Source organism: Arvicola amphibius, chromosome 3 (genome assembly GCF_903992535.2).
Source record: "Arvicola amphibius chromosome 3, mArvAmp1.2, whole genome shotgun sequence".
NCBI classification, from domain to species: domain Eukaryota; kingdom Metazoa; phylum Chordata; class Mammalia; order Rodentia; family Cricetidae; genus Arvicola; species Arvicola amphibius.
The window spans coordinates 71,962,243-71,980,387 of NC_052049.1; the positions used below are offsets into that span (position 1 = coordinate 71,962,243).

General features: G+C 38.2%; 1 protein-coding gene across 14 annotated transcripts in view; it reads left to right on the forward strand.

Annotated features, from left to right (window-relative positions):
- Positions 1-18,145, forward strand: part of Cast (calpastatin) — a 128,358-nt gene that overhangs the window by 37,735 nt on the left and 72,478 nt on the right. The window contains exon 1 of one of the 14 annotated variants that reach the window (XM_038321810.2): positions 7,176-7,291. The exons of 11 other annotated variants lie outside the window; for them this stretch is intronic. The gene's annotated coding sequence lies outside the window, so the exon portion shown is untranslated. Of the gene's footprint in view, positions 1-7,175; positions 7,292-18,145 lie in introns of those variants that run through there. 2 more of the 14 variants (XM_038321813.2, XM_038321812.2) reach the window with 2 other exon arrangements.

Here is an 18,145-nt window from a genome sequence, read left to right on the forward strand (position 1 = left end):
AACTTTATATTATTTATTCTTCTATTCCTTAGGAAACGATAGTTCAGAGAGGTTAGGTAAACTTGATGAGCTCCCCTCATGAATAAGATAGAGGTTGGGTTGACCTAGGTTTCCTGAATGGCCCTTCACAATGAGAGGTTCCATGGAATCTGAGTATTTTATTATAATAGTAAAACCTCCAGGTTTTGCAACTTATGACAGAATCACTGCAATATCACTTTTCAAGTCAAAAAATAAAAGAAAAATTTCTGTTGATCCTATTGCAACTCTGTGCTGTGGTCAGTTATATACAAGATTATGTGAAACCTTATGCTATTTCAGAGTTCTTTACACAATATTTTATTTAAACATCTTTTCTTTAAAACTAATGATTATCCTATGAAGTCTGTTGATTTTTAAATTTATGCCACTTTTGATGAATGGTTGATGTTTTAGTGTGTCCAAAATGATCAAGGTACTCAATCCGACAGTCAGTAAAAAACTAATGTTGAGCCTGTAAAATCAAGCTAGTGCCAGTACCACTGAAATTTAAGGTCTTGAGTTTTCTTATAGACCTTTTCAAATCTCTCTTCTACCAGCCAGTAAAAATGACTAGAGCATTGTAAGATGATGACTCTTAAATAAGAGTTTACTGTTTTAGAGCTGCACTATTAGCCTTTTGCTGATACTGGAGACCACAACACTGACACTCACTCAAGAGGTACTGCTTTCATGGTCTAAAATTCTGAAGTTTGGATTTCCTCTTTACCATGTATTTTCTTATTTAAATAACTGAGCTCAGCAGCAGGTGAATATGATCTTTGTTGTAATGGCTGCTGCAAAGCTGAAAATGAGATAAAATATATGAAGCACGGCACCCTGGGCTGGACAGCTGACAACTCCTGAGAAACCTGCTCACCATGGTTCCTCTGGTCAATCCTCATTATTTGTTGTTAAGGTACTGAAGAAGATTTTCCAAGTCTTAATTTTATGTTATTGGGGCCTATGTTTAATGCCTTACATCTAATTTATGCCTTTCAAATGTGATGTAATTTATGAGAAAATCCATGTGCACAGTGGTACTTAGGGAAGTCATTTGTAGGTTCCAGAATTACTGGATGTTTAGTGCTAGTGATTGGAAAACAATCCCTAGTCTTTTTCTAGAGTAGATATGTGACGTGAGAGGCCTTTTTCATCATTTTTTTTTTCACACAGAAAGCTACCATCCCACCTTTCTGAGGCTAGGTGATCAGTAAACCTGTTCTCTTTTTAGAAACAGAGGGCCATGTCATAGGTGGAAACTGGATACATTTTGACCACATCTTTTTTGTTAAAGGCAAACTTGAAATATCTTTCCTTGGCTTTTATAACTGCGCTTTCTATCCTTTAATTTCAGGTCTCACCTTGCTCTTCCTTGGTGCCTTTCTGAGTCACTTTCTTTCACTAGTTTCTTGAATACTAGATTTTGCAGGGTTTAATTCTAACTTTTTGTCTTCTTAGTTCTTAGGAGACTTTAGGCTGCATTAGTTACCTTTCCATTGTGATCAAATAAGATGACTAAGGAACTCACAGAAGGGAGAATTTATTTGGACTGTCAGTTGCAGAGGGCCAAGAGGAGGAATGGTAACGAAGTAGGAACATGTAGCAGGAAGCTGAGAGAACACATCTCCAACATCAAGCACTAAGCAAAAAGAGTGAGCTAGACCTGGTGTGAGGCTTCAAACTTTGAACGTCTGCCAGGAGGGCAGCACTTCCTCCAGAAAGGCTGCACTACCCAAATCTTTTTAAACAGTACAAGCGACTGGTGACTAAGTGTGCAAGTACTGCGGCTTAGGGAAGACACTTCCCATTCAAACTGCCACATAGGCATTTGCTTGCTTCCTTCAATACCGTATTGAAAGGGCTGTAACTCAGTAATAGCATCCCAGGAGACAATAAGAAAAGCAGGGGGTTATTAGTGTGGAATAAGTGAAGCCTTTTACTGCAGAATTGCCATAAAACATATAAAAAAGCAAATATTATCCTGAAACAGAGAAGTCATGACCAAATGGCAGATACAGCAGGCTGTCAAGTTTAACTCTAGTTTTCTTGATTATGGACACATTCATCATGACAGTTAAAATAACTAATAATTGTATACTTGTTGATAACTAATAAATCAGAAATAAATATGTATTTGACTTTATGCTAGTGATGTGTTTTTATAGTGTTTCTGCCTATTCCTAAACAGAATTTGTCCTAACAAAGTTAATGATTATCTTCAGAAGCAATATCCTGTCTGCCATGTAATTATAGGTTTAAATGATCTAAAATTATGACATAATTTAGATACATCTAACTCAAAATAGCTACTGAAAAGTGTTGAGCGCCTAAAATTCAGTTTTTAATAAATTAATAATGCACACTGATGAAATTGTCAACTTTATGTAGTTTCTGATTAAAGTCAATATGACAATAATTGTGAATCATAATATGTCATTTGGTTTTATTACTAGAAGAGTTCTGACAACTATTTTGATCATCAAAATAGCTTGTATGGATGTCTCAGTAGAAGAGTACGCTATCAGGATATAGTATTCAGAGTTATTTCTGATTAGAACACACCCTGACTACTAGTTTAGGATAGAAAGGAATTTCTTCAGGGACAGTAAGTAGTTCATAGGCAACTCATAAAAATCCAGCAGAAGGAGACTGAAACTTTGCTCCTGTAATATAGTACAGCAGCACATAGATCCTTTCTGTCTAAATCGTGCTACAACCACAGTCCAGCATTTAGGTCCATTAGGACTGGTAGCAGAGCCTGTTGCTGTCAAGCCCGTTCTGTAGAATTGCTGTCCTTTGGTTAGACGCTTCCTCACATTGTTCACCTCCAAGCTCTTTTTAGCAACAAGAAAAGAATTTATTTTTATTTTTGTGAATGCGTATGTGTGTATGATTATACACCACATGAGTAGGTGCTCTCAGAGACCAGAAGAACGTGTTGAATTCCCGTGCCTGCTATTTTAGGCAATGGTAAATTGCCTGGTGTGGGAACGAAGAAACTGCACTCAAGGTGTCCCGGAAGAAAAGCAAACCGCAGCCCTCTCTCTGAATTTTCCAAGTATAGAACATTTGACGAGCCAATGTAACTAACAAGATTCAATCTTTCTACAAGAGACTGTGGACATAAAACTTTTCTACATTCTAGTTTGGGGAGACACACACTGTTGAAATGGAAAATTAGCAATATGCTAAAGATTTTTTTAATGTGCCATCAGCTGTCAAGTGGCAAGTCTTCACTAAAGATGGAAAGACACAAGGAGAACTCTCTAATTGAACAGAAAGTTCAGTTAGGTCACTGATGGTTTGTTCCTCAGCAACAACCTGCCTATAAACAGAAGAAACCACAAACAACATTTTTTTTTCAGTCTGGAAAGGAGAAGCAAAAGCAAAGCAGCCTCCAGGGAGATGCTTTGCACATCTTAACTTTGGTACTACGGATATCTAAAGTTCTTGCTTTTTTTCCTTCTCCATAGTCAGCGCCATTGTGATGTTCAAAACTAGAATCCCCTGGGTACCCTGAATCATGTGGTTTTTGAGATGACTTTGGTAGATAGGAATCATTTTATTTTAATAATCATACATATACTGCAGTGTACTATGAAGTGGCACTTTAACCTCATAATCATATCAATACTGTTGCTTAAGGCAAGGATAAGTTCTTGAATTTAAAGGAAAATCTGTTCTAAAATTAGTAATCATAAAATAATTGCAGCAAATTTGAAAATATTTTCTAAGTAATGTACAAGTGACCAACATTTGTCAATACATTCCTGCTGGTAACCTTCATGTTATTCTTATATACAATTGAATCTTTGGGAGTTATTAAAATGAGATTTCTTATTAAGGAAGTCTGGGGTGAGGCGGATACTCTGCTTTTCTCACAAGCTCCCAGCTGTTTACCCACTCTGTCTTTAGATTAACTGTGTATCAGTGGAGAATTTGGCCAAAATGTACATGTTCAGCTTTGAAGCCAAAGAGTCAATTCCCAGTGTGGAACAAGATGTAGTATTTTAAGTGTTGACCAGGCACAGCCAGGTCATATGATCTGAAAACCATAAGCAGACAGAGGACAACCCTCAAAGAACATGACAAGCACAGCAATGGTTGGCCATACAGGCAGGAAGAATATCCTTGCTCATTTCCAAGCCTGGGAGTCCCTTTCTCCCTGGCTAACTTCACTGGAAGTTTCCTTCTAGCCCTGTGGTTACTATTCTGACTCATCCTGGGTGCAGAAACCTTCCCCTCCACCCACTTTTCATTGAAGTCACAGCTGCCTAATGCTGGAAGCTAGGAGCCAGGACTCATGCCTCCTGGAGTATGTCCAACCAAGTCAGGAGGAATATCATTCAATAAAAACTAGGAGAACTGAAATACCCTACTTCTCCCAAAGAAAGGACGATTCTCACAATCAACAAGAAGTGAAATTTTCATTAAGATGAATTCTAACAAGATATTTTGGGGGATTATAAAATATCAGAGCTGGGCATTGTCTTACTTCACAGGCTCTATTAGATAGACGTAAAAAAAACTGAAAACGAGTCCATTGTGCTGGATACCCTGAGTAGGAAGGCAGAGCGTGGCACCTGCCCCTACTGGCAGTGGGATGTGGAGAAGAACATAACAGTTAAAGGGAGAGCTCGCTCTTCCTGTGATCCCCAGTTATCACCTCTGTGTTGGTGTCATCTCAGCTGGGTCTGAGGCCTCCACTCCTCAAACACCTGTCACCATCATTTCCCCCACTCCAATTCCAAGCCCAAGAGCAAGAGTGGTTATCCCAGTAAGTTTGTGACTTTAGGAAAACTTAGATTTCCATGTGACTTTTTTTTCTTTTTCTTTTTTTTTTTTTTTTTTTTTTTTTTTTTTTTTTGGTTTTTCGAGACAGGGTTTCTCTGCAGCTTTTTTTAGAGCCTGTCCTGGAACTAGCTCTTGTAGACCAGGCTGGCCTCGAACTCACAGAGATCCTCCTGCCTCTGCCTCCCGAGTGCTGGGATTAAAGGCGTGCGCCACCACCACCTGGCTCCATGTGACTTTTAAAATATGGTAACTAACTGCATCAATCACTTTTTAACTTGGTTTTCTTCTCAAAGAGTTGTGCCTTAATTAACTAACTTATTTATCTATCTAGAATAGCAATATCCATTTCTGAATTCACATATTTTATTCACTGGTTTCAAAATATTTTTTGATGTTTTCAAATGTGAAATTGTCAAATATTCAATGATTTAGTACAATTCAGATTCCGTTAGACTATTCTTTTTTTAATTTTCTTTTTTTCTTTCTTTTTTAATTGTTACTTAAAAAAAATACCAATCCAAATTCCTACTCTCTCCTCTCCTTCCAGTCCCCTCCCTCTCCCACCACAGACCCTCCCCCCACCTCTCCAACCTTAAGGGAGTGCCATACACCCCGCCCCGTGGAAAGTCCAAAGACCTCCTCCCTACTACATCTAGGTTGAGCAAGGTTTACATCCAAAGAGAATAGGATCTCATGAAGCCGGTATATGCATTAGAGACACATCTCAGTGTCACTATCAGTGGCCCCTCAGTCTGCCCCAGCTGTCAACCCCTTTCAGAGGGGCTTGGTTGTTCCCATGCTCATTCACTCCCAGTCCAGTTGGAGTTGGTGAGCTCCCATTAGCTCAAGAAAACGGTCTCAGTGGATGACCCCATCATGGTTTTGAATTCCTTGCTCATACTCTCACTCTCCACTCTTCAAGCTCTTGGGAGTTCAGTCCAGTGCTCCAATGTGGGTCATTGACTCTGTTTCCATCTGTTGTTGGACGAAGGTTCTATGGTGATATTTAAGATAATCATCAGTCTGACTACAGGGTAAGGTCAGTTCAGACATCCTCTCTTCTATTGCTTAGGGTCTTAGATGGGGTCATCCCTGTGGGTTCTTGGGCATTTTGGGCTCTAGTCAGGTTTCTTGCTAACTCCATAATGGCTCCCTCAATCAAGATATCTCTTCCCTTGATCTCATCTGTCCTTCCTCCATCTCGACTATTCTGTTCCCTCAAGTTCTCCTCCCCCCTCCCCTTCTTCCCTTCCTTCTATTCCCTGCCCCTACTCCCAAATTTTTGTCTGATTCTAATTTCCAGGTGGGTCTATATATGTTTTTCTTTGGGTTCACCTTATTATTTAGTTTCTCTAGGATCCTGAGCTATAGGCTCGTTGCCCTTTGTTTATGACTAGTATCCACTTATGAGTGAGTATATACCATATTCGGTTTTTTGGGTCTGGGTTACCTCACTCAGGATAATGTTTTCTAATTCCATCCATTTGCATGCAAAATTCAAGATGTCATTTTTTACTGCTGAGTAGTACTCTAATGTGTAGATGTGCCACACCCTCTTTATCCATTCTTCAGTTGAGGGACATCTAGGTTGTTTCCAGGTTCTGGCTATTACAAAGAATGCTGCTATGAACATAGTTGAACAAATTCTCTTGTAGTATGATTGAGCATCTTTTGGTTATATTCCCAAGAATGGAACTGCTGGATCCTGAGGTAGGTTGATTCCCAGTTTTCTGAGAAACCACCACACTGATTTCCAAAGTGGTTGCACAAGTTTGCATTCCCACCAGCAACGGATGAGTATTCCACTTGCTCCACAACCTCTCCAGCACAAGCTATCATTAATGTTTTTGATCTTAGCCATTCTGATCAGTGTAAGATAGTATCTCAAAGTAGTTTTGATTTGCGTTTCCCTGATAGCTAAAGAAGAACATGTCCTTAAGTATCTTTTGGCCATTTGACATTCTTCTGTTGAGAATTCTCTGTTTAGTTCAGTACACCATCAATCTGTAGTTTTACAGGTGTTTGGAATCTAGGATTACCATTGCTACCTTTCATTAACTTCTTGACTTCAAAGGGCTATTTAGGAAGTGTGCTGACGAAGGATGTCAACCATTGCTGCTCATTTTGTTAGTCTAAATGTGACATCAAAAGTGACCTTCCATCCCCTGCCACGTACAGTACACAGGGCACATAGGGCATGTGGCCTGCATCACACATTGTGGGCTTAGTTAACTAGCCTGGGGATGCCAAGTGCCACCACTAGAGAGCACCAAGGGACCTCAGCCCAGGCGGAGCAGGTTCAGTGCAGGCATCCTGAGGAGGAGGGCAAGAGCACCGGCAGGCCCCGCCCTGCCCTGTGAGTCACTCTGAGGGTTCAGTTTACACTCGGAACTGAAAGGCGGAGGTTGAGTTTCTACCGGAATGCAGTCATCCCCTACACCAAGCTGAGGTCTCCGGCCCCGGCATCACGCTCTGAGTGAGTACTGATTTGGGTCGCTTTGCTCCAAAACCGCCTCTGCCTTTCGCGGGCCTTAAGCCTGTCTGTGCCAGGATCCTGCCTCTGACTCCCGGCGGGGACTCGGTCTCTTACTGTTGTTATGACTGAAGCTAGCATTTCTCCCCAGATAGGCTCTAACTCTGAAGGACTTTGTTCCCCACCCTTCCTGTCTGGAACACTCTTACTGGCCTTAGCTGGGAAGTTATCTGCTGACAGGACAAGAAGGATTACAAAACAGGGGTTTGTGCCTCCTGGACCTCATGTTGAAAGAGTAACAGTAGCAGCTACCTAATGATTTGGCTTGACACTTTTTGGTCTCCAGCATCAGATGCCCCCCACCCTACCCTGGAGGCCTGTGTCCATCCCCAGCCCCAGGGCCCCCAGTCTATCTGTTTCAGAGAATGAGCTCACTGTGTGTGACCTTTCAGTGTACCTGACACATACTGGGTGTGGTGGGGCAAGTGTTGTAACACGTTTGAGCTCTGTTTCCCTGAACATAAACCAAGACTGTGGAAGGATAAAGTCACTGATGAAAGCTTCACATCTATCAAGAACACAGTGTCTTCCCAGAGATTTCAGGATGTCTTCCAAAGTACTAGAGCTCCACATTCTCCACTTGTTTACTCTCTAAGAAGCAAGTTCATTATTCCCATTGTGCATGCACCTTGAGAAAGCAAGAGAGAGTTTATGCAGCTTCCCACATTCAATAGAACTGGGAGCCAGGAGTCTTTACGAACCCACCACCCAGTCAGTGAGACACGGGTGCTTATTCAGAAGCTCTGGAAGCTTCCTGTGTGTCAATTTTTTTCTTCTAGAGGGAATTTCTCCAGTGCAGAGCAGCTCAACAAGGAGCGGCATGTACTGCTCAAAGATAGAATGTGTGTTCTCTTACTAATATTTTGCTTGTGGGAATGAATTTAATTTTCATTATCTGGAAGGAGTATTAAGTTTCGTGGGGATGTGGTAAGGGGTTACACTTGACTCTAAGATGCTTAAAGGGCTGAAATGAACTGGCAAGGTTAGCAATTTCATGTCAAACTAGAAAACTCACATTGGAGACTAATGGAGAAGGAGAGGAGATGGCCATTGGAGTGAAAGACTGAAGAGAAGTGTGCGCGCATTTTAATTACTTCTGTGTCTGTTACAAACTTGTGCTTTTACACACTGTGAGGTGGTGTTTATGAAGCAGTCATTCTGAAATGAAAGCTGTCTTTGTTGAAGTTCTGTTGTTTTGAGAGAGGATTCCCAGTGCATGAAAGGAGCTGATTACATATAATTAGTCTCCAACTAAAGTTAGTTAGACTAGAGACAGTTCCTCTAGTATCTGGTAGAATTGGATAAAAATACATCTCTCTCAAAATGAAAATGTAAGAGGTATAGTATAAAACAATAATTTAGAAGAATTAAACCAAACAGAAAACCAACAAAAATGGTGTAATTAGTTTGAACTAGTTTCTTAAAATTGGTGAGGTATTAGTTTTCCCATTGATGATTTGTAACAATGGCTGTATCTTTAAGGCTTATATCTTCTTAGGTAGAAGTACTTCCTTTCCACGAATATGAGCTGTCTGATGAATCTAGGCTTGTATTCTTGTGCACACAAATGTCTTTGCATCTTCTCCCTATAAAAATTTTTTACATTTTCCTCATTTTAGAGATGATGTGAATCTGAAATACATGTATTAGCATCCTTACGTTTGTACTGAGAGCAGCATATTTTTTCCAGTATGCTTCATTAATAATAGGACTTCTGGGAAAGCACAGTTGTTCTTCATAAACAATTATATGTTCCTCCCTGGATGACTTGCAGAAAAGCACATCAGTTACCCATTGCTTTTCAACAGACAACTTTTGGCACTTTCTGTGACAGTTCCTAGTTATTCTGTTACCTTGATATTTTAAGGATAATTTACAACATCTAGAACTTTATGGCTTCTGAGTATGTTTATTTTTGAACACTAGGTATCTGGGTACCAACTGTATTTATGCTAGTAGCAAAGAGACATCGTTTAGTTCATATATAGTAGTGTTCTATTGTCTACACCAAACAGTAATAAGTTACTTCAAAGTGACTGCAATAGGCCCATGAAAATAGGCTAGCATAGTTTGTATTGAAACAATATTAATACTCATGGATACCTTTTCTGAAAAATATTATATTCTGAACTACACTGAGTATTGATATGACAGTGATGTTGTAGATATAAAATACATTTAGTGAATCCATCTTAAAGATTAGGAAAGTAATATCCACCCCCATTTATTATTTCCTCTGATATATTCAACAGCTATCTACAAAAACTTTTTTTTTCTAAGCTTTGAGTCTTAATGCATGAAAGGTTATTACATAATCTAGTCTCATTTGGTTGCAATGACCTTAGTTTTCAGAATTTCAGGTTTCCTATCCTGTGAGCCTGCCAAAGGCACAACCTCATGTTTGAACTGCTACATCATCTACCATAGTGTCTTTCACAAAGCACTCACTCAATCAATATCTCTTTAAATGGGTTGCAAACATATATTAGTTTTATTTTAATATGAATAGAACCCTGGGATGCTCTTACATTAATATCTGCTCCTTACTTCTGTTTTATACAATATACTCTTTAACTTTCATCAAATAATAAACATGTTAAGTTTCAAAAAGTATTTGCAACTTATAGAGTATTATAATGAATGTCATTTTATATTTCTTTCTAAAACCAAACAAGTCAGTTCATTAATGCAACCGTGTCCAGAGACTTTGTCATCTTAGAATAAAACTAATCTGGCTGATTCTAAAACCCTCCTTTGAGATTCCCTTGACTATTCTTCCCTGGTTGTGGACTGGGTTTCCACTCATTGTCATGTGTGCCAGTGATTTTTATTTTGTCCTGGGGCTTTCCACAGCTGAACTGGAATCCTCATAGCAGCAGCTCAAATCAGCTGTGAGAGTGCTTTCTCCAGCTATTCATCTTGGTTTGCATGTGTTTGTGTCTTTATTTTTCTTGACAAGAATGCCAACATATAAAAAAAGGATAGGCAAGCTTATGGGCATCTAGAATCACCCTCTCTGGAATCCCATCATTTTCCTCTCTCTAATGATGCATTTCTTTCAGTTTAGTTTCTGATCTCATATTTGGCATCCAGAGTCTGGAGGATGCTGCCTTTAGTTAGATAGGAAGAACCCCATACAGTTTTACATACTTAGAAAATGATTTTCTTGTCTCTTTCCACACAAATGGTTCATATACATTCATTCCAAAGTGTTTAATATTTAGAGTTGATAGTAGTTATATGTTTTATTACCAGTCCCTTTGAATACTCTTTAATATTTGAATTTCTTTTAAGTTGTATGTATATTTACATGTGGACAGGTGAATTTGAGTATAGGTGCCCATAGAGACCATTGGCATTAAATCACAGATGAATTTACAGATGTCTCTATGCTGCCATATCTGGGATTATTCCTGAACTCTGGTCCTCTCCGAGAGAACAGTACATACTCTTAGTCAGTGAGTGATCTCTCCAGCCCCCGTTATACTCTTAAAATAATAGCAATTAAAAATATAACTTTGAGCCCCCATGTGCTGGTGTAAACCTTTAGTCCAAGTGCTTGAGAGGCAAAGGCAGGCAGATTACTGTGAGTTCAAGGCTGGACTGGTCTACATAATGAGTTCCAGAACAGCTTGAGCTATAGTGACCCTGTTTTTAAAAAATAATACAAAAATGAAATAAATTGTTGTGTGAGTGATGCCTATCAGAGTTCAGAAGTCTAACGGTCTATTAAAGAAACCTCTATGTTCTACCAACAGGCACTCTTAAGGCACAGCTAGGAGGACTGTTGTAGATTCACGGCTAGCCTAGTTTACACGTAAGTTCTAAGTAAGCCAAGACTACATAGTGAGAATAAGTCTTTTAAAAGAAATCCAGTATTTAGATTTATTTGGGAAGAGAACAGATGTTTATAAGTTAGTAAAGGATTCATATTTGCTATTATTGAGTTAATTTCATATAATTTGTTTTTGTTCTGTGGGCTCCATGGACAGTGCATATTTGTTATGAATCACATGTGAGGTGAATGGTGAAGGGCACATTGGTAAGGGGCTTTCTGGTGGCTATCAAAAGAGTGATGACTGTTGCTATGTCTAACAATGGTCTCCTTAGACACAGTGTCCTGTGCTTTTACCATTGGGATGTCCTCAGAGAAGAGTAGGCCTTTAAACAGAGAATAAGGGTCACAAGGCTGATGCTATATTAACCATGACACTTATGCTCTCCCAGTCTTATGCTGGGGGATGTCATGCAACTTCTGGAATTGACTGAGACAGTGCTTCATGAAATATGGACTGGGGTGTTTCTGCACTGAAGTTCCGCAGGGAAAATGTTAAAATTTGTCTTGAGAAATTTCTCAAGGCCTGTAGTAATGAGGGGCAGTGGGCTGCATTCCCACCTGGCTCCCGGCCGCCTGGCTAGCTTATGCCCCGAAATAACAACACACAGACTGTATTCATTTAAACACTGCCTGGCCCATTAGTTCCAGCCTCTTATTAGCTAATTCTCACATCTCTTGCTTTAACCCATTTCTAATAATCTGTGTAGAACCACAAGGGATGGCTTACTGGGAAGATTCTAGCCTGCATCCATCTCGGAGAGGAGAGTCATGGCGACTGCTTGAGGCGGTTGCCTCACTTCCCTTCTTCCCAGCATTCTGTTCTGTCTACTCCACCCACCTATGTTCTAACCTATCAGGCCAAGCAGTTTCTTTATTTATTAACCAATGAAATCATCAGATAGATAGAAGACACACCTACATCATTTCCCCTTTTTCTGTTTAAACAAAAAAAGAAGGCTTTAATTTTAACATAGTAAAATTACATATAACAAAACAGTTATCAAGTAAGAATTACAGTTACAATATTTATAACTATTTTATCTTTTATCATAGCAAAGGAAAACAACTATAACTATTTATCTATTCTTCAACTCCATCAGACTCCAGAAGGACATAATATTACCTAAGTAAATGAGAAGTAAGCAACTTACAAAACACTAGAAATCACAGAGACTGCCTGGACAGTCACCCAAAGTTCCTCTATACCGTTGGGGCATCCATCTTCGGCCTACAGGCCCATAGTATCCAGAGACATTTCCATGAAGCAGGAAATTTCAAAGGCAGTTCAGTCACTATCTGCTGTGTTCTGCAGAATGTCTCGCAGACTCTTCCATAAGTCAGGAACCCCGAAAGATCATCTCACCTTTAGGCAAGTTCAGCAGTCCTCTCTCTGAGGGTTCTCTGTGCTCACATTATGCAACAGTCCAGGCAAGAGCAGTTTCTTGCCCAAATGGCTATCAAACTCCATAAGGAGTCTCTTCGATGCCCATCTTCCTCTTGAAGTATATTGGTGCTGCCAGGAACAGACGTGTCTCATTGTCATGAAAAACCCTAAGTTATTAAAACATTAAATGCCATATTCTGCTTGGAATGCTTTGCCATATGGAGAGAGTAATTTGATTTCTGAATGTTTAATGGCATAGCTGTGGCTTTCCTTTTTCTCACTGTGTGTTTTTAAAGTCTTGGTTACATCTAGAGAAAAAGTCCATTGCTGTTGTCCAGGGCAGGGATGTTGGGGTGGTGTTGCTTAATATGTGCTGTGGATAGTGTATTCTTTGTATTTCCCAGATTTATGCCAATAACTCTGCACAAAGCCTGCAGCCAAGATTCCTTTTATCTTCATATACTGGGAACCCAGTATTGGGTCTGTATCCACTATCACCATGAGTTGATCATCTACCAGTGTGCTCAGGGGAGATCTCCAACAACTCCTAGTCTAAATGATTCACATAACTTTCATTTATTCTCAGTATTTGTATATTAATAAGGTATATTAAGACATTTTAATATATCTAATTCTAATACAATATTATCTATGTAAATATATAAAGTCATATTTATAAATAAAGTTCCAGAGTCCCACAGAGTGTAATGTGTATCACATAGGTAGCAAGATTTGATTTGATTCTGATTATGGCTAGTGAATGATCTTACAAAGTCCTACACTTTATGTTATGTGCATAACTAAGCAGATTTTGTATCTGAATTCAAATAAGCATTGGAAATCAATCTTATATTTTTATTTTTGTGCCCATTATATTAATATTGTCTGATGTTTTAAAACAAATGTTTATGCCTACTGATTGGAATTAGAAGATCTGGTGGTTAGTTTTGTGTCAACTTGATGCAAACTAAAGCCATTTGAAAGGCAGGAACCTCAGTTAAGAAAATGCCCCCATAAGATAGGCAAATGTGTGTGGCATTTTTAAAGTTAGTTATTAATGGGAGAGGGCTGAGCTCATTGTCGATGACCATCCCTGGCTGGTAGTCCTGGGTTTTTATAAGAAAACAGAATGAACAAGCAATGAGGAACAAGCCAGTAAGTGGTATTCCATGGACTCCGCTTCAGTTGCTGTCTCCAGCTTCATGCTCTGCTTGAGTTCCTGTTTTGGCCTCCCTCAATGGACTCTGACTTTGAATATGTAAGACTAATAAACCCATATCTCCCTAAGTTGGTTTTGGTCATGGTATTTCATCATGCCAATACTAACCCTAAGATAGAATATACTAGTGTAGTTCAGTTTATTTAGATCCTTTACATATGCAGCATAAAAGAAGTGCTAGCCATTTTTGAATATAGAAAAATATCATTAGTTAAGGGTAGAATATATTAATATTAATATTAATACTATTATATAGTAGAATTAATAGTAGTATATAACCAAAAATTCCCTTACTATGTAGGAAATTATAGGACTTCTGTTCAAATTGAAAGATAAGTATAATTGCCTACATTGTTTAACTCAGTTTCAAATAAATCATACCTTAAAACATACTCTATCCCACTACATTCTGCCTGAAATCAGGGTGGGATGAATTAGTAATAAACTGAAAGACATTTATTTGAAATAGGCATAACATAGTTCAGGACTTTGCTGAAGGTCACACAGCAGTTCAAAACCCACAAATCTTTTCTCTAATGTCACGATGACTCTTCAATATTTGTGAAGAGTTATTTAGCTTGCCACCAGTGTAGATTGTGAATTTCCAGGTTTCATTGTGTTTCATTCCCCATTTTAATTTTGGTCTTCTGAAAGTCGACTTGGATAAGAGAACCTTTCTATAATTTCTGGCATTTTAACATTCTTATTAAGAACACAGTTCAGAGTCAGACATTGAGATGCATACCTATAATCCTGGCATTGCAAAGGCAGAGGCAGTTTCTTTGAGACAGGTAAACAAGATTAGCATGCAACTTCTTAAAGCAGTGGTAACTACACAACTGCCTGCCGTTCTCGAACAGCTTGACTTGCCAGCTAAAGTAAATTCTTACTAGAAAAGCTTGATTTTTTGACTTTTGTCGACTTTCATAAGCTTATAGAATCCCTAGTGACAGGACTTATAGCCAGAGACATAAGTATAGTCACTCATGCTCTGATCTTCCTAGCTTGTGCTGAGATCATACATCAGCTGTAGCGATTGTCCCAGTTGCTAGGCAACATTTGCATGTTTATTTTGATTACATCAGAAGACAAAGTTTCATTTATGGTCCACTGCCAAGAGCAATTTGAGTTTTGATACTCTGTTTTTATCTTAAATATATTCATAGTTTTAATACCTCATAAATGTATGACATTCTTAGCAGAGTTGTCATCATCCACCCCTCCTGCCAGATGATATTCAAATTGCCTCAACTGGAGTACTAGATATGCTATACTCTGAACTGAGTATCTGCAAGATTTCCCCATATCCAAGTTTTACCTAAGTTATTTTGCTCATCTAGAATGCTTACCCCATTCAAGCATTCATCTGCAGTTTTTGTAATCTCTAACTATTTTTAGCTTTGTAAGTGAAGAAATGGAATTTGTCATAGCAAAATATTCATGGACCTTGTTATCAGGTTTGTGTTCAAATGAAGGTCCCATCACTTCAAAGCCTCACTTTGCTCATTTATTAAATGCTGATAGTGATGTTTACCTCCTAAGTGTTGGTTGAGGTACCCTGAAATCAGGTATGAGAAGCATTTGATCCAGTTCATAACAAGGGAAAGAGTCTGTAGCTCCACACCTACCTGTAGGTTATACTGACTAAATATGCAATGAATAGTATCTCCTTCCTCTGTGAAGGCTTCCCTAATCATCTTTTGGACACATCTTGAGAAATGCAGACTGCCTCTGCTGACCACCTATGATGTTTAATTCTATAATAGGTGTTTTCATGATCAGTCTACTATACTCTGATATATAAATGACCTACTAGCACACTGTTGTGTTTTTCCTGAGATAGCCCAACTTCATTTATAAATGACCATTTGCTTATTTGTTATAAGATTTATATTTCATTATATTAAATACTATATGTTGTTAATCAGAGCTTCTTAAACCTTTCCACCCATAACTCCTTTTATCACAAGAAATTTTAAATAACAATAGATTGCAGGTATATAAAATAGGTACACAACTTGAACATTTATTGATAATAAATCATAAAGAAATTTTATTTTGAAACAATTATTTACTATGTACATAATTTTGCCATTAAAGGTAAAAGTCAAAATACAGATTGATAAGATGGATTTGCTTATTTATTTTTATATTAAGAATTCAGTCCTGATTGAACACTTGATACTGAAAAACATACAGCATCTTCAGTGTAGTCTGGAGCTGGTCAATGTTTGTTTTGATTTTATAATTTTCAGAGCTGAAATGCTATTTCCATAAATACATAGTACAAAATAGCAGAAGGATGTGTAGGACTATTTCAAAAATTATTGAAAACACTCTCCTATTCCCAAGCAAAAATTCACTTAATTGTATTTTTGTGAAACTCAAGTCAACAATTCAAAGAGCAGTTTTTCAAAACCAAACATATTATTATAACACAATTCAAACTAATTTCATACTTACTTGTTAAGGAATGATAAGAAGAAAATATTGAAAGTCTTTGTTTTCTTCAGTTAAATCATTATGTGTTTTAAAATCAGGAATCATATGTACAGTAAAATCTCTGTAATTCATAATGGTAGCCGACAGTCTCAGCTGAGGTTCTTCTGGAAGAATTTATCGGCATTGAATGATGTGATCTCGTGCACAGTGCACTTTGGCTATGTTGTATGTTCAGAATCAAGGCCACAGTAAAGTCCCATCATGTGACATGGATGGGCACTTCACAATTCTTCTTTGTAAAGGAAGAACGTCTGTTTGTGCTTACGGTTCCAGTGAAATAGGAGTTCATTATAGCTTGGTGGCATGGCAGCAGGTGCCAGGCATGGAAACAGAAGCAGGAAGCTGCAAGATGACATCTTCAACTCCAAGAAGGCCTAAAACTCAGGCAGAGCTGCACCGACATTCACTCAGGAGGGTCCTGCCAACGATTGTCAGTGGGTCTTTCTGGAGCTATTCACACCTCACAGCTTGAAGAATGCCCCCAAACCTCATCTTAATATTCTAGAGCTCACAATTATTCTTACTGAATTTGAATTATTCTTTGGTAATTTCATGTTTAGAAATCTCTTACTCTTGGCATTTTTTGTAACCTCTATGTTCATTTAGATGACCCTCACAAGAAATTGCAGTTCTTATTAAAAGCACAGTTTTATTTTATAGTTAAAGGTACACAAATATATGCTATGATATGACAGCATGACACACAGTAAAGAAATCAGAATGTCTGTATATTCATTTTCTGAAGTGAATAACCCACTATTAAGGAGGAAACATGTAAACTTGTATTCACTGGGTGCATTATTGCTGTTTGTAGAGAGTGTAGCTTTCTCTAGGAATGCACTTGCTAGGGAATAAGGCATTTACTTATTGTTTCTTACAGTTGTCCTGTAAAAAAAAGAGGCTTGGGGGCTTGACTGTCTGGATCTCCTTTTTCTAAGATCCTCAACAACTAATTAGTGAACGTAGTCATGTAAATGGCGAAACGTTCACAGAATGTTTTATCTTTACTATTTTTCTCTTCTAGTCTCTATGTGAATTTTCTGGTGATCATGCAGTAAAGTTCACACGATGCTGCATTTGGACTGTATTCTAATAAGTTGTGTTTATTGTTGTGCAAAATCCATACAAATACACATTGAGCCACTTCTGTATAGTCAGCTTTGGAAACTGGCAGGGTGCAGAGCACCTGGGATAGGTCTGGCTGCTGCCTTGTGGGGTGCATATTCTTTATTTCAGAGATCTTGTAGTTACATCTTTCATTTCTTCTACGTTATTTGAAGTGTGTTATTAAACAAAAACTTAGTTTGTGAATCAGAAATAAATTTCCTTCTCTCTTGTACATCTAGTAGTCCTAATTTTAGAAGTTAAAAATCAGTGTTGATTTGTGAGCCTTTATTAAATTTAGACAATGGTTAGTATTAGTTTTGTATTTTGTTCCAATTTTGCCCTTTGCTTTAGGGTATATAAATGGATTTTATAATAACCTCATAGAGCACCTAGTCTTGCAGTCAGGAGATATTAGGGTTAATTAACATCCTGTAAGGGCACAAAGAAGCCACCAAGACTGAAACTTAACTCTTGTGGCATACAATTGGTTCTAGGCCAAAATTAAAAAAAAAAGAACAGGTATTAAAACTATAGTTTATTATTTGAAAGCTAAAAACGGAATCAAGATTTCAATCAACTTGTGATTTTTGAGCTCCTTTTTGCTGTAATATACTCAGCGCATAGGCGCTGGAGAGACTGGGATACCTTATTTCTTTATAGGCCCATAGCTTCACTGATAAATCATGACCCTTAAGAACTGAGTTATACCACGAATATATGATTACACCTACAAATGAGAAGTACGAA